This window comes from Enhydra lutris, unplaced genomic scaffold (genome assembly GCF_002288905.1).
Source record: "Enhydra lutris kenyoni isolate GAN:26980312 unplaced genomic scaffold, ASM228890v2 scaffoldscaffold4, whole genome shotgun sequence".
Lineage (NCBI taxonomy): Eukaryota > Metazoa > Chordata > Mammalia > Carnivora > Mustelidae > Enhydra > Enhydra lutris.
Window position 1 is genome coordinate 14,604,006 of NW_019154088.1, and position 22,633 is coordinate 14,626,638.

Consider the following 22,633-nt stretch of genomic DNA (forward strand, 5'->3'; position numbering starts at 1 on the left):
CATAAACATATATAGATTTGTGAAAGAAACCAATGCTGTTTTAACTGACTACATCATCCAGCAATGCCAGACACAGACTTCATGGTATTCTGTCTTACAATGTGAGTTTCAACTAAATAAGAGGAAACTCAGATAAGTATAAAAATAAAAGTGATATTCAATTTTATTAAAAGCTTGTACAGTAACGAGACACCAATATGGGGAATTAGAAGTATGTACATGTATGTGAATGAATATGTGTATGAATGTGCATATGTGCATGCCTATGTGTTTTTGTACATGTTTTTGTGTTTTATTTAGATGTGAGGCTGCATGTATATGAATGTGCATTTTCAAGTGTGCTCTTGTTCTTTAAAAAAAATTTTAAGGACAAAAGTGGGATCTGCGATAACATCAACATTTTGTTTTAAAAATAGGAATTTAATGGGGGCATCTGGGTGGTTCAGTCAGTTAGGCTTCCCACTCTTGGTTTTCGGCTCGGGTTGTGATCTCATGGGTCATGAGACTGAGCCCCGAGTGGAGCTCCCAGCTCAGTGGAGAGTCTGGTTGAGATTCTCTCCCTCTGCCCCTCCCCCTGCTCTCTCTTTCTCTCTCTAAAATAAATAAATAAATCTTAAAAAAAATAAAAATAGGAATTTAACAATATGTAGAAATTCATTACAAAATCAGATAAAATTCTCTCATTTTTTTTCAAAGTAGCAAGAGATTCCTAATTACGATAACTTTAGAAGAGACTCTACAGAGTGCATTTTATTATTTTGTTGATTTTTAAAATTATCTACTTAAAGCTCACAAAATATCTAGAAAAAATAAAATAAGTCCCTTGTACTCCCACCAGACAGTTAAATCTACCAATTGGCTACACTAACTTAAAAAATATGTTACCTTTTTAGTAGAAGATCCTGTGGACTCTTTTACAAACTCATTTCCTTCCTTGCCTCCCACAAGTATTCACTACCCTGAAGACTTATATCCTTTCTATTCATTATTTTATACTTTTACTATTTAATCATGTTAAGCATATAACACATTATCTGTATACTTTTATACTTTATGGAAATAACATTCTACTGTAAATGTCATTCCATATTTATCTTTCTTTGCTTAAGGTTACATTTTTAAGATTTACACTGATACATATTTATATTGCTAGCTCTAGTGAATTCATTTTAACAGCTATGTAGGATTCACTGTAAAAGTATAAAACATTATTTTTGTTGATCCTCAAATTGATAGACATTTCAGTTATTTCAAATTTGTTGTTCTTCTAATCAATCAGACAGTGATTATTACGTGCAAGAAATATGCTCTGGAACCTGAATAGAGTTGGAGATTGTTGAAATTCTGGGAAGAACATCTTTGACTTTATGAGATCAACACATGCTTTCCATTGTGTTTGTACAACTTAAATTGTGGTATATGAAGTTCATATTATCCCACATCCTTACCAAAACTTATTATCGTGCTTTTTAATTTTGTCACTACGAAAGATGTGAAATGGTAACTCAACTTTTTGTTTTAATTTGCACTTTGCTTATTGCCAATTAGCCCACTGTGACATGAGTTCCAAATATTTTTCCAGTTTACCATTTGCCTTTTTATGCTTTGGTGACAGTGTCTCTCCAATCTTTTCTTCCCATTAATTTTTGCTATTCTATTTGTAACTTTGCTATCTGTTTTCTTTGTGTTTACCCTTTTATCCATGTTCTCCAGATTCTTAAGGTGAATTCTTAATTCATTTTTTTCCAGGCTTCCTTTATTTTTTCTTTCTTTAAATATGTATTTAAGGCTTTGCTTTCGTTGGTCCTCAAAATTTCCCCCGGAGACAGTGATTCATCTAATGCTGACATTTAAGCAATGGGGGTTTTAGGAACAACAGGCGAAAGTATGTCAGTTTTTTTTTTTTTTTAAAGATTTTATTTATTTATTTGACAGAGAGAGATCACAAGTAGACAGAGAGGCAGGCAGAGAGAGAGAGAGAGAGAAGCAGGCTCCCTGCCGAGCAGTGAGCCCGATTGTCAGTTTTTTAAAACAAGTTTTTTGGGTTCCTTGTAGTCACATAATATGGTTGGCTACCTAGACTGCCAAGATGGTAGAGGCAGGTTTTGCATACATAGGACAAAGTTAATTGTGTTTATGCTGGTATGCCTGTAACAGTGAATAAATCCTTTTCTCAATTAGGAAGCTTCAGCTCTGCTCCCTTTAGGTTATCTTATAAATAAAGAAGTTAAAATTCTGTTTAATAAGGAGATCATTGAGCCCTAGTCAGTGGAACAACATCTAGAAAGTATGTGATAAGGGAGTTATACTTAGACACTATCAGCTTAATCCAGTACCTTCTAATTATGCTTCTCAGTACATATTGTCCTTGGAGAGCAATCAAGAACCTTTACTAGGATTTTCTTCGTGCGTGTGTGTGTGTGTGTGTGAAAGGTCAGAATGGTTTGAAATGTATGCAAGTATGTGTATGTAACACTTGCCTCTCAAACCAAATGACTTAGTGACAGGTAGTTGCAAGCTAGTTCTATGGGGAAGAAACCAGGCCTTTCCACTGACCATACTTTGTTTTTATTCTAACTACAAATAATGTTGAAACCTGATGGGTATCCATAAGACCATTTATCTTATGTACTTATGATGTGCTGATTTTTTTAGCAAATTTTAGGCACTTTTTTTTTTGGTCTTTTGAAGATATTTAAAGATCCCAAATCTTTACCTAATAGACCATTAGAAATCTTCCCCATATCCCTTGCCAATGGGATTATCATGCATACAGCATCTTTTACAGCACTGTCTTTGCAGATTCATTCATTTCAATTCCATTTAGATTGATTTCTATTATTACAGTTTCATGGGTTTCAAATTATTTTAATCTTTGGCATCTTTATCTATCATTGTGTTCCAGAAAATACAGAAAAATGCCTTTATTATGACTAGGAAACCATTAACTTTTTAAAAATCTGTAAATATGGATAACACAGAATAAACCCAACCATTCTGTGGATCCCATATGCAACTTCTAAAGAAGAGATTGTGAATCTAGAACTGAAATTCCTACTGAAAAAAGGAAATATTTTGCCTTTTACTATCTTCATATGTATATATATATATATATATATACACACACACACACATATATAGGACCTAGATGTGTACATACACACACACACACACACACACACATACATATATATGTGTACACACACATATATATATAGGACCTAGATGTGTACATTTCATAAATGATAGTTGGAAATATGGTTTCTAGGGTAAATGACTAGCTAATTTTCATCAAATGTTTTCATGATTATCTTTTCTGCAAAAGCCATTTTTCTTCCTAAAAGGTTATAAATTGCAAATTTTATATATTTATGCTAAAAATGATTGAGTTAATTATTGTGGGCTTGTAATTTTTTTAAAAATTTGGCTTTATGAAAGCTAAAAGCCTCATTTTTAGCATTTGGTAATTCTACAGTGTAATACTCCCTCCAAGGCTGATTTCAGACCATCAGTGTGGTGTCAACAAAGAGGGAGCTGGGAAGAGAGTCACAGCAGTGCACCATTATATATATTTCTATCACACAGATTCATTAGATGTAAATAACCTCAAGAACATAGGTAATATTAAATTAATTAGGAAGTGATGAGTTTTAAGTGTATTTTACCTTTGTTTTTAATATAATTTAATTACTTGTAGGTTTATGTAACTGCTTGTTAATTAATGTCTGCCTTAAGCAATCAAGTTAGTAATTGGCTCTCATGAGCTAATATGAGTGTCTGCAGTGCATCACCAGTTAGGTCTTTTCTGTATCTCTTTGGTTTTATTACTTGACTTTATAAACAGTTTCTTACTGAAGCATAATCGTTGGGTTTTCAGGGAAATGATTCCTTTATCTGGTAAATAAGTTTCCTATTTCTTTTGGGAAAATATATCTATATCTATATCTATATCTATATCTATATCTATTTGCTATCATTCCATTAATAGACCAATTGACTTCTGGTCAATTTATGATATATTTTCATTAGAGATTATGTATAATTTTACTAGTACTTAAAGAGAAAATTTTTTCTGTGGCTGAATTTGTATCCCTATTAAGTCTTTGCTTGAAGCAAGCAGATTTTAGAATTAGAAAGAAAAATTAAAATTGAGATCCTTTGTTGATCAAATTTACTTCATTTTTGTAAAATTATTAAAATAGTTTAACTATTCCATTTTGGATTTTGAAAGGAAAATGATTTAGAGTAAAAAATAAAGGCTTAGAAATCAAACTGTCCTGAATTCAAATCCTGACTCTACTATTCACTAGCTATGTGCACTCGAACAATTTAGTTCATTCTCCGTCTAAGTTCCTTTTCCTTCAAATGGCAATAATAGTATGTACTTTTCAGATTATGTAGATAGGATTGATAAACATATGCCTTTGAAACATTTGATCTCTGAACAAATGTTGAGAGAGCTTATCAGACTTTCTCTCTCTGAAATTCTGCACTTAATGTTGTATTTACTTTAAAAATGAAAAAGGCATTATAAGCACACAATTTTAAAAGGAAGTTATTTTTTCTTTTAAAAAATAAACAAATTATTTATTAACAAGTTATTTATAACTTGTTACTTGTTATTTATAACATGTTATTTATAAACGAGTTACTTTTTAAAACAAAAGTAATCTGCCTCCTGCCCCAAATCCCCAGTCCTACTCTCCAAAGGTACATCTTTCTACTAAATTCTTCCAATCTCATATTTTCTTTACCAGGAAATAATCAATGTGCACTCATACACATCTATGTATATATGATTATTTGGTATCTTCATTTTTTACATGACAGTATCTCCTAGCAATTGTCCCATTAAAATACACACAGAGCTGCCACACTGTTTTGCCTGGTTGCATAGGACTCTAGGGATGTGCCAACATGTATTTGACTAGTCCTTTGTTGATAAAAATTTAGGCTTACAGTGGTTTAAAAGAAACAACAACAACAACAACACATTATTATAGAGAAGAGTCCAAGATGGCAGAGACCTTAGTTTTGTCTGTTCCCAGTAATTCAGCAAGACTGCTATCTATTCATTCAGAACACCCACGCACTCAACCAGAGACCTAAGAAAATAATTGCTACAATTCTACAAATAGAAAGTGACCTTTCTACAAGGTAGGAGGTGTGGAGAAGTGAATCCCAGGAGATAGACCAAAGATAAACTGTCGGGGGTGGGGAGGGGGCCTCTGTAAACTGGCTACCAGAAAGTGGTATAGCAGCACAGCACAAAATTGGAACTTTTAGAAGTCCACTCCCATGAGGGATGTCTCTGCCTGAAAGAGGCACTCAGGTGGTGAACTAGGTGGAAACCTAGGTGGGACAGCGTGGCCTCAGGATCCCTGGGGTCACAGAAAGAATGGGGGTGTTTGAGTGCAGCAGAGTTCTCAGGCATCAGAGAGGAAGCTGCTGTAATCAGCAAGCCCAGGAGTAGGCTCTCATATTGGTGTTGACATAAACCATGAACCCTGGCATGGTCAGGCAATGGCTCTCTGAGCAGGGGCCAAGCAAGCAGCAGAACAGTGGGAAGACTCCCCTACCTCCCTCAAGAGGAGTGGTACAGGTGCATGTTGCAGGAGTCTGTAGGGTTTAGAGACTCTAAGCAGAGTCATGTGCCAAGGTAGAGATGCTGGGTTATGGGCTGGGTGAACGCCGAGTGTGGATGGAAAATAGGGAGACAGGAGTGATTGACTGCTTTTCCCTGAGGGAGCACTGATGAGTGGTGCCCCAAGCTTTCAGCTATAGGGCTGGACGTGGGAGGCTGCCATTTTCATGCTCATCCTATAAAACACCATGTAAAGCCTACAGGGAACAAAAGCCACAGAGGGCAATCTGGAGCTGCTTACTTAACCTGGCCCCCTGACAAGGGCAGTGCAATTCCACTCTTGGCAAAGACACCTGAGAATCAGTACAACAGCTCCCTCCCCCAGAAGATCAGCAAGAACATCTGGCTAGGACTAAGTTTATCGATCACACAGAACTGCAAAACTCCAGCCCTAGGGGAAGATAGTATATAGAATTTATGGGGGTTTTTCCTCATGATTCTTTAGTCATTCAATAATTTTTTTTCTCTTTCCTTTTAAACCAATTTGTTATTTTCTCAACTCATTTTTAAGTCTTTTTTCATTTTCATTTTTACAGTTACATTTGATTCCTTCATTATATTTAATTTTATTTTTGTATATATGTAAGTGTTTCTTTCCTTACAATTTAGGGATGCAGTCTCTTACAAAAAACAGACCAAAATACATACAGAATCTAGTGTATTGCTCTGTTCTTTTCACCTGTTTCTCTCTTTAAGTATTTTTTTTAAATTTTCATCTTTGCAGTTACATTGTATCCTTTCAATATATTTAATTTTATATATATATAAGTTTTCCTTTCTTTAAAATTTTGGGATGTAGTCTTCTACCAAACAGATCAAAATATACCCTGGATATAGTGTATTGCTCTATTCTGTTCACCTATCTGTGAACTAACTAACTTTGTTTCTTTGTTTCTTTCTTTCTGTTTTTGTCTTTTAAATTTTATTTTCACAGTCTAACCTTTCATTGTATTTAATTTTTTTTGTGTATATATATATATATATAATATATATATATACACAATAAGACTAAATTCATATCCTTTAATAATTACTCTGAATGTAAATGGGCTAAATGCCCCAATCAAGAGACACAGAGTATCAGATTGGATAAAAAAGCAAGACCCATTGATGTGTTGTCTGTAAGAGACTCATTATAGACCCAAAGACACTTCCAGATAGAAAATAAGGGGGTGGAAAATCATTTATCATGCTAATGGACATCAAAAGAAAGCTGGGGTAGCAATCTTTATATCAGACAAATTAGTTTTAAACAAAAAATGTAATAAGAGATGAAGAGGGACACTATATCATACTTAAAGTGTCTATCCAACAAGAATATCTAACAATTGTAAATATTTATGCCCCTCAGGTGGGAGCAGCCAATTATATAAACCAATTAATAACAAAATTAAAGAAACACATTGATAATAATACAATCAGGGTATTTCAACACCCCACTCATTGCAATGGACAGATCATCTAAGCAGAAGACTCACAAGGAAACAAGGGATTTGAATGACACACTGGACTAGATGGACTTCACAGATATATTCAGAGCATTCCATCCTAAAGCAACAGAATACACATTCTTCTTAAGTGCACATGGAACATTCTCCAGAATAGATCACATAACTGGGTCACAAATCAGGTCTCAACTGGTACCAAAAGATTGGGATCATTCCCTGCATATTTTCAAGCCACAGTGCTTTGAAACTTGAACTCATTCACAAGAAAAATTTGGAAAGAATTCAACTACATGGAGGTTAAAGAGCATCCTACTGAAGAATGAATGAGTCAACCAGGAAATTAAAGAATTAAAAAAATTCATGGAAAGAAATGAAAATGAAAACACAATTGTTCAAAACCTTTGGGATATAGCAAAAAAGAGGGAAGCATATAACAATACAAGCCTTTCTCAAGAAACAAGAATGGTCTCAAATTATACAACCTCACACCAAAAGGACTTGGAGAAAGAACAGCAAATAAAGCCTACACTCAGCAGGGGAAGAGAATAAAGGTTAGAACAGAAATCAATGAAATAGAAACTAAAAGAACAGTAGAATAGTAGAACAGATCAATGAAACTAGGAGCTGTTTCTTTGAAAGAATTAGTAAGATTGATAAAACTCTGGCCAGACTTATCAAAAAGAAAAGTGAAAGGACCCAAGTAAATAAAATCATGAATGAAAGAGAAAAGATCACAACCAACATGAAAGAAATACAAACACTTATAAAAATATATTATGAGCAACTATATGCCAACAACTTAGACAATCTGGAAGAAATGGATGACTCTGGGAGACATATAAAGTACCAAAACTGAAACAGGAAGAAATAGAAGACCTGAACAGACCCATAACCGATAATGAAATTGAAGCAGTAATCAAAAATCTCCCAACAAACAAGAGTCCAGGGCCAGATGGCTTCCTAGGGGAATTCTACCAAACATTTAAAGAAGAATACCTGTTCTTCTGAAGCTGTTTCAAGAAAATAGAAATGGAAGGAAAACTTCCAAACTCCTTTTATGAGGCCAGCATTGATCCCCAAACCAGACGAAGACCCCATCAAATTACAGACCTATTTCCCCGATGAACATGGATGCCAAAATTCTCACCAAGATACTAGCCCGTAGGATCCAACAGTACATTAAAAGAATTATTCACCATGACCAAGTGAGATTTATTCCTGGTTGCAAGGTGGTTTAACATCCTCAAATCAATCAATGTGATACACTGCATAAATAAAAGAAAGGACAAGAATCATATAATCCTCTCAATAGATGGAGAAAATGCATTTGACAAAGTATAGCATCCTTTCTTGATTAAAACTCTCTAAAGTGTAAGGACAGAGGGGACATACCTCAATATCATAAAAGCCATCTATGAAAAGCCCACAGTGAATATCATTCTCAATGGGGAAAAACTGAGAGCTTTCCCCTCTAAGGTCAGGAACACGACAGAGATGCCCACTCTGACCACTTTTGTTCATCTTGGTACTGGAAGTCCTACCGTCAGTAATCAGACAACAAAAAGAAATAAAAGGCTTCCAAATTGGCAAAGAAGTCAAACTCTCACTTTTCTCAGATGACATGTTACTCTATGTGGAAAACCCAAAGGACTCCACCCCAAAATTGACAGAATTCATATAGGAATACAGCAAAGTGGCAGGATATAAAATCAATGCACAAAAATCAGTTGCATTTCTATACATTAATAATAAGACAAAAGAAAGAGACATTAAGGAACTGATCCCATTTATAACTGCACCCAAACCCATAAGATATCTAGGAATAAACCTAATCAAAGAAGCAGAGGATCTGTACTCAGAAAACTATAGAACAGTCATGAAAGAAATTGAGGAAGAGACAAAAAAATGGAAAAATATTCCATGTTCATGGATTGGAAGAATAAATATTGTTTAAATGTCTATGCTACTAGAGCAATCTATACATTCAATGCAATCCCTATCAAAATACCATCAACTGTCTTCACAGAGCTGGAATAAATAATCCTAAAATCTGTATGAAACCAGAAAAGACCCCAAAATAGCCAAAAGTAGGTGGAAAAAGAAAACTAAAGCTGGTGGCATCACAATTCTGGACTTCAAGATACATTACAAAGCTGTAATCATCAACACCGTATTGTAATGGCACAAAAACAGACACAGAGATCAATGGAACAGAATAGAGAGTCCAGAAATGGCCCCTCAACTCTATGTTCAACTAATCTTTGACAAAGCAGGAAAGAATATCCAATGGAAAAAAGACAGTCTCTTCAACAAATGATGTTAGGAAAATTGGACAGTCACATGCAGAAGAAGGAAACTGGATCATTTTCTTACACCATACAGAAAAAGAGACTCAAAGTAGATGAAGGACCTAAATGTGAGACAGGAATCCATTAAAATCCTAGAGGAGAAGACAGGCAGCAACCTCTGTGACTTCAGCCACAGCAACTTCTTGCTAGACACATCTCCAAAGGCAAGGAAAACAAAGGCAAAAGTGAACTATTAGGATGTCATCAAGATAAAAAGGTCTTGCACAGCAAAGGAAAAATTTGACAAAACTAGAAGACAACTGACAGAATGGGAGAAGGTATTTGCAAATGTCTTAATAGATAAAGCACTAGTATTCATGATATAAAGAATTTATCAAACTCAACACCCAAAGAACAAACACTACAATCAAGAAATGGGCAGAAGACATGAACAGACATTTCTCCAAAGAAGACATCCAAATGGCTAACAGATGCATGAAAAAATGCTCAACATCACTTGGCATCATGGAAACACAAATCAAACCATAATAGATACCACCCCACATCAGTAAGAATGGCTAAAATTAACAAGTCAGGAGAGGGCATGTTGGTGAGGATGCAGAGAAAGGGGAATCCTTCTACACTGTTGGTGGGAATGCAAGCTGGTGAAGCCACTCTGGAAAACAGTACGGAGTTTCCTCAAAAGGCTGAAAATAGAGCTACCCTATGAACCAGCAATCACACTACTGGGTATTTACCCCACAGATACAAATGCAGTGATCCGAAGGGGCACGTACACCCCAATGTTTATAGCAGCAATGTCCACAATAGCCCAACTATGGAAAGAGCCCAGATGTCCCTTGACAGATGAATGGGTAAAGAGGATGTGATATACATATATACAACAGAATATTGCTCAGCCATCAAAAAACCTGAAATCTTGCCATTTGCAATGATGTGGATGGAACTAGCAGGTATTATGCTAAGCAAAATAAGTCAATCAGAGAAAGAATTATCATATGATCTCTCTGATAGGTGGAATTTAAGAAACAAAACAGAGGATCATGGGAGAAGGGAGGGAAAAATAAAACAAGATGAAATCAGAGAGGTATACAAACCATAAAAGACTCTTAACCACAGGAAATAAACTGAGGGTTGTTGGAGAGGAGAGGGGTAGGGGCTGGGATAACTGGGTGATGGACATTAAGAAGGACATGTAATGTAATGAGCACTGGGTATTACATAAGACTGATGAGTCACTGAACTCTATCTCTGAATCTAGTAATACACTAGTAATATGTTAATTAATGGAATTTAATGATAAATTAATGATAAATTTACATGGTAAAAATATTTCATAATAAAAACTAAAAATAAAAAAAAACTTTAGTGAATACCTTTGTACATACATCATAGTATAGTCATACTAATGTAACAACTTCATAGAAGGGAAATTATTGAGGCATTAATTTCTTCATTTATACTTTTGTACAGTTACTGTGAGAATTTAATGAGGGTAATTCAGATAAAGTGCTTAATATAGGGGCCAGCATACAGTAAGTACTCTGTAAACATTATGCATTATTAGTAGGGTACTTAGAGGTCTCAGTTTCTTCAGGCAGAGCAGGATCCAGCAGCCTCAGGGCAGCTCTCAAACAAAGAGAGGCAGGTTCTGGTTGTCAGGAACCTGAGCCCTCTAGCCATAGGTATACATGAGAATAGTAAAAGGGATCAGAGGGGTTATGAGCAGAGCACGTAGGACATCTGCTCCAAAAGCATTCACTACATTATTTCATTTTCCTTAAAGAGCAATATGGATGTCACTGAAAATGGTCTTACTGAACCCAATAATTAGATTTTTGGCTTAAAGTGTAGATCATTTAGTCAAATGATCATTTTTGTTTTGTAAGATATAAAACCACCACTATCACTTAATTTTTCACTTTCTGGTTGAACACTTTGGGAAGTTTTAGACATTTTTGTGTAAGCATTGAAGGCAAAAGAAAGTGAGGCCTTATTACTTAAGTTTATTCAGTAATATTTATTACTGAAATCAGAACATTAACCTACCTCCTATGATGAGAAAGCCAACAGACTGGAAACTGGCTTACGAGCTCCAATATCAGGCATCTATGCCTTTGGCATCGGAGCTGATATACTGACTCTGCTGTGTGGCTCATGCCAAAGCAGAGGCCTCACAAATCCCACTTTTTAATTGGATTTTTTCCCTTTCTCTAACAAACAACTCTCTATCTCTATATTAGGAAATACGCTTTCTCCCTGTTGAGTGCTTAAAGGTTCAGCATTCAAGAAAGGAGGCAGATTCATTCTGGCTTTTTATTTTCACATATTGTATTGCTTTCTTAGTATTTACTGGGTATTCAAACTATGAAAGGTTCTGAAAACTTAGATACCTTGGTTTTTGTCCCTGGAACGAATCACAAGAGTGAAAGACACCATTTGAACTAATTAGATATTTATTTATATTTAAAGGAAAGACAACTGCATGAACCACCCCCCTCCTTTTTTTTTTTTTTTTTTTTTTCCAGGGAAAAAAAAACCAGGGTATTTAAGTTCCTTATCCACCATAATATCCACAGGGAAGCTCTGCAGTTACTCTGTGAGCTGAGCTTGGAGCTACGCATCTTGCTGGTTGATCTGCCAATGATCTACATAAATTATGTCTTCTGCTACCTACTTTCAGGGAGCTTATCTGAATCTTAGATCCAATTTATGTTGTGGCTGAGACACTACCTTCTGCTCCTAGGCTGTTTAAAACTTGTGAATAGTTACTGTTTCTAAGGGCCTGAGTGTTTGTCAGTTAACAACAATGAAAATGGGCAGAAAGACTATTACCAGAAGGCATGAGGAGTTTGAAAAGAAGAGGGGGGGTCCTGAACTGCACAGGATAAGTCCATTCTTATCCTTCTCCCCATTCTCCTAAATCCCCCTTTCACATCCCGCCCCCATTTCCACAACCATGACCCAGTAGAATGAGCTTGAATGTTTGGGCCCGTCCCCAAATTCATATCTTGAAACCCTCCCCCACAATGTGATGGTATTAGAAGGGCCTTTGGGGGGTGATTAGGATTAGACAAAGTCATGAGGGTGGTGCCTTCACAACTGGGATTGGTGCTTTCATAAGAGTCGCTCCATGTTGTGAGGTTGTAAGAAAAAGTGGGCAGTTGGCAACCAGAATAAGGGTCCTCACTAGAACTTGACTAGCTGCAAAACTGAACTATTTCAAGTCTTCTGCCTGCAAGAAATAAACTTTTGCTATTTATAAACTACTCAAGCTATGGTATTCTGTTATTGCGGCCCAAACAGACTAAGATACCAAAAGAATTTCTTTCTTCAGAGCTGATGTTATTTACATGAAAAAGTAAATAATTCAGAGCCCAAGGATCTTAACCCTTCAAAGAAACATTTGCATTCTCAAAGAAGTGTTTGCTAATGCTTTTCCAGCTGGTATATTATGCTAGCATATTTTAGGCTCAGCTCTGCTATTTCCTGTCTACTTCACAGAACACTGCTGCTTGCTTTTCTCTGAAAATTTATTTAGAAGATAAAAATAAGAGATACCTCCTAGGGCATCACCACACTTTGGCCTTGACTCTTTTGTCCCAGTAGTTTTGTGAGGATGAGGGAGCAGGGAATAGGGTTCTTATTGAGCCTTCTTTCTTTGCCTCTTTGCTATAGGTTTTTGTCTTTGGATTCCTCAGCAAATTTCAAGAGTGAGTGGCCTTTCCTCCGTCTCTGACCCCATCTGCTTGCTTATTCCTCAGCCTTGCTGTCTGGCCTGTGTTCCCACCACTCCACTCTCCAGCACAGCCAAAAGACCAATTGCACTGACTTGTTTAGTCAGCTCGTATCTTTCAATCCACTAGGTGTTGACCTCTGTCCCCCCTTTCCACTGAAATTGTTCTTTCCAGAGATACCCATCATTCCCTTCTATGATATCCAATAATGCTTTCTCAGTTGACCTCTTGGAGGTGTTTGGTTTGGTTTTCAATATACTTAGTTGACCTCTCCTCATAGTTGATAAACTCTTCCGCTATTTTCTAAACCACGGATCTTTTTTGGTTTTTCTTCCTACTTCTTTGGCAAATGTTTCCCAGCCTTCATTGTTGTTTCTTCTCCCACCTACACCTTAGATATTGATATTATTCAGGGACCTATTTTAGACCCTTTTGTGTTTTTCACTTAGCGAATGGTAATACCAACCGCCTTAAGGCCAAGAAAAAACTAGGTATTTTTTTTTTAAAGATTTTATTTATTTATTTGACAGAGAGAGATCACAAGTAGACAGAGAGGCAGGCAGAGAAAGAGAGAGAGAGGGAAGCAGGCTCCCTGCTGAGCAGAGAGCCCGATGTGGGACTCAATCCCAGGACCTTGAGATCATGACCTGAGCAGAAGGCAGTGGCTTAACCCACTGAGCCACCCAGGTGCCCCAAAACTAGGTATTTTTGTTGACTCTTCTTTCCCACTCCTCTAGCCCATCAAAGCGTTCAACAAATCTTCTACCTCCACCTTTTGAGTCCATTTACATTTCTCAGTCCACATGGATACTATTTAGGGTCAGGTCTCCTGAATCTCACTGCCCTATTTTCTCCTTTCTTCTCTATTCCCACATGACTGCCACAGTGATTTTTATAAAATTAAAATCTGATAATTCCCCAACTTAAAACCCATCACTGCTTCCTGTGACTCTCTGGATAATCTAGACTCCTTAATGAGACCCTCATGCTCAAAATACTTGACCTTATTTTTACAGCCTCCTCTCTTGCTGTTCTTCATCTTGTGTTTTCTGCTTTGATGGACCTTGTTCTCAGTCTAAGTTGGACTTTCCTGTTGCATGGAAATGCTCATCCTGATTCCCTGCCCCCCAGTCTTCTGCTATTTAGAGGTCACTTTCTGCTAGGATCTTACCCTGATCCCTGAAGTCTACCTACCTTCCTCATAAGAGTTCTCATTTTGCAGGGGACTTGTGCATTTGCCTGTCTGTATTCCTCACTGGACTATAGCCTCTGATATCAGAAACCATTGACCTTGTTTATCTCTGTAACCCCAATGCCTCCTATGGTGCCTGGCACTTATTAGGTTCTCCATAACAATCTGCTAAATTGATAAATGTCAATTCTGTCTTAAACCTGGCCTATATCCTATACTTTAGCTGCTTGCTGAGAATTTCTAACTCAGTTTCTAGCTAGTACCCTCACTTCAATACACCCCAAATTGAACTCCACTTCCTTCAAAACTCCAGCCTTTTTTTTTTCTTTCCATGGCAACACTATTATTCCAGTTCCTTGGGCTACAAACCCTGGCATCATCTCTGACTCCTCTCTTTCCCTTGCCAGCCACATCAGTGAGTTGTCAAGCCTGTAGATTCTACTTTTTCTAAGTCTCTCTAATCTCTCTATTTTACTATTCCCAATTCCACAAACTTGATACAAAAGATCTGTTACATTTTGACTAGATGACTAAAATAGATAGTCTCATGGGTTTGTCTCCAGTCTCCTTCCAACCTATCCCATTAGTAGATTAATTTCTGTAAAGTATAGTTCCATTTATATCACTTCCTTGCTCACAATCTCAAAGATTCCCTATCCCCTATTTAGTTAAAAACCAAATACTCAGCCTAACATTTAAGGTCTAATCTGGCTTTTCATCCTTATTTCTTAGGGTTATCCTAAAAGAATGTGATACTTCATTCAAACCACACTATTCTAAAACTTTTTTTTCTCTTCCTATAAATTTATTGAGGATAAGGATGATGGCTAATTTTTGTTATAATCCTACCCCAGCACCAACTATTGCTCCCTTTGTACATGGCATTATATATATATGCCAGAATTCATAAGGTCTTACGCACTCACTAACTCCGTGAAGAACAGAGAAATGACCAATCCTCTGTTCTCTTCTTTGCATATATTTATCAGGAAACATATACTAATACACTAATTATGGCTATACTTAAAAAAATTTTTTTAAAAGATTTTATTTATTTACTTAACAGAGAGAGAGAGAGCATGATGGACTCGATCTCAAGACCCTGGGATCATGACCTGAGCTGAATGCAGACACTTAACTGACTGAGCCACCCAGGTGCCCCATGTCTATACTTTTATATTCCTATGTCATCTAAGACATGTCTCACTCTTTCAACTCATAATCCCTTTGTAAACTAAAACTAGAGACACTGCCGGATAGCTCCATACTCTCCTTATATTGGGGAGGTGCCCGTTACAGAACTGTACACCTATTAAAGGGGGCCTCTCCCAGGAAACATCTGTCTCTCTATGTCCCCTAGGGCTTCAGACAGTTCCTAACTCCTGAGCAACTGCAAAGAGCACAACTCTTCTCAGGTAAGGTTCGTATTCACATTTCCAGATTAAGTTGCTAGTCTCCCTGGGACTTGGGAAAGAGGGGAGGTTGTTCTTCGCCTGAACAAAAGGGACTTCATGCCTGAGTTGTTCCCCAGGGAGAACAAACAAGGCCATGTTTGCCCTTACTAGGGCACATTTGCAAGCTGAAAAGGATGGGCATATTCATCTATTTCCTGTTTAGAGACATGGGGTGTCCAGCTGGGGTGGTTACCAGGTTCACAAAGAAACAAGCAAAATTTTGGCAAGACTTTGGGAGACCTAGCAACAAAACCCACTTCCCCCACCCCTTTCACATCCATTTGAAATTCAGGTTGCTTCAAAGCAGCATGAAATCCATGGGAACTTCTCATGCCCTTTCAACAAATCTGTTCTATGAAGGGAGATGACTCAGTCTCCTTTGCCCTCAAAAGCCAGAGCCAACACTGGCTACCAGGAGTCTTGGCTTCACAAAAGAACAACTTACCCCAGGTTCCTTCCCTGACTCCAATCAGTCTCCTTGTTGTTTCAAATGGCATCAAAGAGGGTATGTGTACTCTGTTTAATTATTATTGTGCTTCTGGAAATACCTTTTTGATGTTCTGTGTGGAAATGTGCTCATTTATAAATGGACACCTCTACTTGCCAAGTAGAGGAGGCCAATGCAAATGATAGAATTCTTCCTTTACATTGAATAGATTTTTTTTTTTTTTCCTAATTGGGCAGATCCGTTCTGGCCAATTATGAACTGGTTCTGCTGACTCTTGGTAATTTGTCTGTTAATTAAATTGGAAACTGCTTGCTTTCTGTGGTTCAGTAGGAAGGATTTATAAGTTGAGTGTGTGTGTATGTCTGTCTGTAGTTCTCTTTTTATAAAATGTGTCTGCTTACCCTTTGTGTTGGTCTGTAAACCAGTCTTGAGTTGGCCTGGAGCAAGAGTGCTGATGGAAAATTGAGAGCCAGAGACACATTTCATTGCCTGATGGATGGGAGAAGCCACCCAGTCATGTTGCCTAATTTTTCTCAGAAGGAGGAGGGGTTGCACATCTGCTCAGAGGAAATAAATCACAGAGCCAGAGGTTAGAGGTCATTAGTCTATAAAGCTTTATGACCTGTATCTGACAGTTATTTCTCTTGGATGGAAAAGCAGGAGATAGAAAACTATGCCAATTCTCTTTCTTATGTCCTATCTCTCTCTGAGTTTAATTTTCTTGTTACATTCAATCCCCAAACATTGCTTTCTCAGCATTTCTATTATTTATTCTTTGCTATCTTATGCCTTTTTACTGTTTGCTCCAGCATCCTATTTACCTCTTCTCAGTCGTGTAATTACTGTTTTATTTGTTTCAGTCAGCTCTTCATCCTTCTCTAGGAACTCACTATTAGCAACACTTTGCTTATTGACAAATTCCTGCCTCCTTGAAGAAATGTTGAATTAAATTATAGAGATAAACTCTTTTGTGGTCTAATTTTTTTATTATTAAGTTCATTTTCTTAATTCCATATTTATTATTTCTACATTTTACTTGGCTAGATGAAGGGATACAGACAGAAGGGGAACAATGGCTATGCAATTTTTTACATTTATTTCCAGTTCTATTTTATTAAAAAATATAAAAGGCTTAAATAAAAATGAGGCTAAAATACAGATTTCTCAGCAAATTTAAGAATAAAATGAATCTCAGCACATGCCTCTATGTGATTTATTTGGGAGAACATATTTTTGAATATTAATGGAAAGATGTCTACTTCAATTGTTTAAGCAATGAATGGAATAAGAATGAAATATAGAGTAAAGCAGCAGAATTAAACAAACCTCACACATACTTAAAAAACACATTAGTCTGGAAGAGAAGTAAAGGAGATCAGAAGCAGAGAGAATGTTACAGAATGAATCTGGGATGAATCAGGTGCCCCTCCACACCCAACCCAACCCTCATAAACTGTCAGTTTACTGCTGTGACAGCTCAGCTAAATTGAAGCTCCTTTGACACAGCTCTGTGCCTTGTACATTCCGTGTCTAGTGGCCAGCACAATTCCCAATACATGAGTGCTCGCAAGTGTGTTCCCAATAAATCAGCGATGGAATGAGATTATCAAGGACTCATGATAGTGGGGCTCAGCTTTCAGGGTTGTCCTGTCTGTCACTGACCTGTTCTCCTCTATTGAGTGGTAGCCCATGTCATACTTCTTGTGGTCCTCCCTGTGTGCTGTGTTTTCTCACTTGAGGCTTTATACACTATTCTTTCTGAGTGGAGCCAACCTCTTTCTCCATCTACCTTCTCCTGCATGTCCTGCTGAGTGTTCAGTTTAGATGACCTTCCTTAGGGAGTCGGGTGAGGCTTTAAAACAGATCGTGGATTCAACTCTGTTGGACTTGTCTGTACCTCTCTCTAGACTAAGAGTTCCTTGCAGGTAAAAAGAATATGTTACATATTTCTGTATTCCCAGTGTCTAGCATGAGGCAGAGTAGAAGCTCAATAATGTGTTTGTTGAGTTAAAAATGAACGAACGAACAACAACAATGAAAAGAAACAGAGGAGATGAGAAGCAATAATGGTAAGAAGGAATGTACTATTGGAAAGAGCTCATCTTTGAGAATACAAAGCATAATCTTATCAGAAAATTGCATTGATTTTGTTCTTGTGCCATCTTATGTGGACCATCTGACTGGGTATATCTACTGTTCTGAAATGAAAGTAAGTAATAAGTTTGGTTAGGATAGGGTGCCAGGTGGACTGCAAATGACTAGAAAGCACATGACAAGTAGTATAGGTAGGCATGCTCCTGGCCATAAATGGAAAGCAATTTGGTGGGTTGTCCCACTCTACTTGCTGGAAGTTAATCTCCACTAACATCTAACACATTCCTTCTCCTTCAGTTAGGTCTATATTTCTATTGACTCCATGAAAAACCTTATTACTTTCTACTTCACTGCCTTTTCTCACAATGTTTCTTTCTTCTTTTTCTTTTCTTTTCCCCTTCCTTATTCCTAAAAAAAAGCTGATTCTTTAAGGATCAATTCAAGTTTCTCTGTCTCCAGGCTAATTTAAGACTTCCAAACTAGTCTAAGCCCATTGTCTTTAACAAGCAATATGGAATATCACTATGAATAACTTTGTATTGTCCACTGCTTTATCCACTCATTTTTTCTCCCAACCAGACTATAAACTCCAATTCAGAATTACAATTCAGACTTTCTATAATTCTTCAAAGCACTTGGCCTGATAACATGTTATTTATTCAATGAGTACTTTTAAATATATATGTCCATAAAGTAACATGTTCTCAGACAGGTTTCCAGTTGTCCTCCCCAAATTTTTGCCTTGTAAAATTTGGGGCATCCTGGTTATAATTTTATATGTATACAGGCACACAGATATAAATCTATGGATGTTGAAAAAGCTATTTCACTGCTTTATTGGAAACTTCATATTCAAGAAATTCTTATACTGGCAAGCTTCTTTGCTCTTATTCAATGCTAAGAGGGTATGATAAATAGTTGTTTACTGCCCTTTGAAAAATAGACTGTCACAAATGCTACTTCTGGTTTTCTCCTTTTTCGGCTAAACAACCTTAGCCCCTTTAGACATTTAAATGCCATGAACAGATGCTCAATAATATTACTTGGTGGCTGGGCACAATTTATAGTGCTTATTTATGGAAGTAGATGAAAATAGAAACATTATGTATTTTTAAGGCTTTTCTTTCACATATGGTGTGCTTTACAGGGAGTGAGGATTTGGATGAATGGAGAGATGAATGCAGCTAATATTCTCATTTCAGTCTCATCTAAAAAGGGGAAACATGCGAAACATCAGAATGGAAGCTAAAATGCACAAGATGCTATTTTACTATTAACTCAGACCTTTCTTATGCCAGATGGTGTCAGAGGAAAGCTTTTTGTTTTCTTCTTGATGGGCATCTCCTCTGAATTTTGCTAGTGAGACCCATTTTCTCTCTTCTCTGTATTCACAGACACCGCGGCCTTCATTCATGCACCTCTTAGATGTAGTAGCTGGTTTGGCATTTCTAGGCATTTTATGCCCTTCTGGTTGGTTTCTGGGAGGGGCAATTATGCTGCTTGATCTATTAAAATCTTCAAGGATTTGGATAATCATGCATGCTATCATAACACCCTATAATAGTACTCCCCACACTAAAATGCCATTTATCCACTTTCTTGTCTCTTTGAAACCCATACTACACACTCCCAGTTCTCAGTGACTCTTTTTGATTTATCTTTCTTTCCTTATCTGGCACAGAGCAGATGCTTACTAAATATTTCCTGAGTACACGAACAAATAAAGACCAGCAAATTCAAATCTACTTAGATATTTAAAGGAAGTATTTATACTTCCTGGAGTCATACAGGACAGAGGGAACATTTATTATAAATAGATACCTATGCTGTGTCGGGAGCACAACACATGTTACCTCATTTAATCCTTTCAAAAAAATTCATGAGCTCTTCTTGCTACCATTTGTTGGTTATTTGCCTAGGTGACATACACTGCCTTATATTTTAAAACATCTTCTCATTTAATATTGTTAATGATCCTATGAAGCAGGTATCACTATTACCTTTTTTAAAATAAGGAAGATGAGGCTCAAAGAAGATATGAAGGATTTCAATTCAGATCCATCTAACTCTAAAACCCAAATATTTCCTACTTTACTATAACGACTAGGATAAAAAGTGTTTGTGGCATATAGGTTATTTATGTGACTTTGCTTCTTTCTTTGTTTTTCCTCTAATACCTGCATCTAACACCTTCTCCCTGTCCTTCTACACAGAAGACCTTACGATTCATTAGCAAATATAGAGAAACCTATTGGCCATCTTGTAGGCTTGTTTGTCCAATGTTAAGTCTATAAATACATCACTTTGACTAACAATCCTTGGTCCAATCAACTGTGACCAGATTGTCAGAGTTACATTTTAGAAAGCTGAGCTGTCTTTGTCTAAGAACCTGCCTTGGCAGCTTTTCCCAGAAGGGACCTGTGGATATGGCAATTGTTCAAAATTTCACGAGTGGTCCAGTTATACATGGAATATGCTCTCAGAGGGAAGTATGAGACCTTCATCAGTAGAGTAATTTTAATCACAACTTTACTAAATTCTAATTGCACCTACTAGACTTAATTTAAGAAGTCATAGCAGACCAATTCCAATATCCTGTTACATCCAAAATATCAGCACAATGTTACATGTAACCAAAAATTTGTGCGTTGTGTGTGTGTGCGTGATGTGTATAGGGGGGTAGGGTCAGGGATGTGGAAGCAGAGTGGTGGACTGGAAATATTATCTTCTCTTGCTTTCATACTGTGACAGATGGGTCTCGGTGTTGCCCTTCAAGAAAGACATAAGAATAGAGAAAGGGGAGGATAACTAAATAAGCAAAAGAGAAAGAGGTTGCCAATACTAATAAAACTAGAACCTAAGATGGAAGGAAGTTTAGGGGTCAGCCAATATAACACTCTAACCCACAAGGAATTTCCATCATCCTCAGGGAGTATCAACTATAATCAAAAGGCTAGATTAGAAGATCATTTCCCCCATTTTATAAAGATGAAGACCAAGAGGAAAGGAATATACACTATGAACAGGGGAAGGGTATGACATATAGTAAACATGGATGCAGTCACCTGAGAGCAGAAGGTGAGACTTACGGACCTCCTGAACCCAAGAGATGGGTGTGTGCTTATAGTATTAGGCTGGCAGTGATGGAATGGGAATTCAACTTCTTGTCATGAGATCTGGATTTAAATCCAGGCTCCATTAGTAGCTATCTATGTAGCACTGAGCTGCATTTGTGACTTCTCATCTATAAAATGAAGGGGTGTGGGGTGCATGGATGACTCAGGTGGTTAGGTGTCTGACTCTTGGTTTCAGCTCAGGTCATGATCTCAGGGTCATGAGATCAAGCCCTGCTGAGCATGGAGTCTGCTTGAGAGTCTCTCCCTCTGCCCCTACCCCTGCTCTTTCCCTTTCTCTCTCTCAAATAAAATAAATAAATAAATTCTTTACAGTGAAGGGGTAAGAGTCAATGATTCCTACATTCTTTTCCAGCAACAAATTACATGATCCTAAAGAAAATACTTACTTCTGACAGTGGATCAGAAGTTACCCTAAGGTCATATCAACTAAAAATAAAACGTTTTTAGGAATGTGGATCTCAAGCTATTATATTCTCCTCTACTAAAAATTGTATCATTATTGTGTCTTCCCCATAGACCTGTTCAATATCTTCTCCCCTAAGCCCTGCATTTTTCCTTATAAAAGATCAACCTGCTTATTCTAGGACCCTCCCACAGACTCATTGTTGGGTTAGAGAAATGATAGCATTCACTGTATTAATACCAAGGCTATTATGTACCTTGCACAAGTTGTGCACTGCACAAAGGCACACCCAATCAAAGTAGCAAGTGGGGCTGCAAGCAGTGTGCCTTTGTGTGGATGCATCCACCTGAAAGCAGGTGTGTCTTTTATTAATTCACTCTAAGGGGCAATATGGGCTTCACGTATTCTGGGAGGTGGGATTTACCCATTTGGTCCATGATCTGAAAAGCCCTAAACTATACCAATACTATGAACAGCGATTTCCCGATGCTGAACATGTATCAAAAATTAATTACAGGGAATTTTCTCTTTGGGGCTAAAAAAGGAATGATCATATCAGTTCCACTTAAGAGGCAAAACATTCCATGCAGCCCAGATTAAACTTTTGCATTCACCTGTTTTGTTGGAATACAGTTTATTATCATGGGAGGACACATTTTTTAAACAAAAATTATTGATTGAGGGGTGCCGTGAGACTCTAGAGAAGATGCGGAAAGATCAAGAGGAACGGGAACAGAACAACCAAAACCCCTGGACCTTTGAGCACA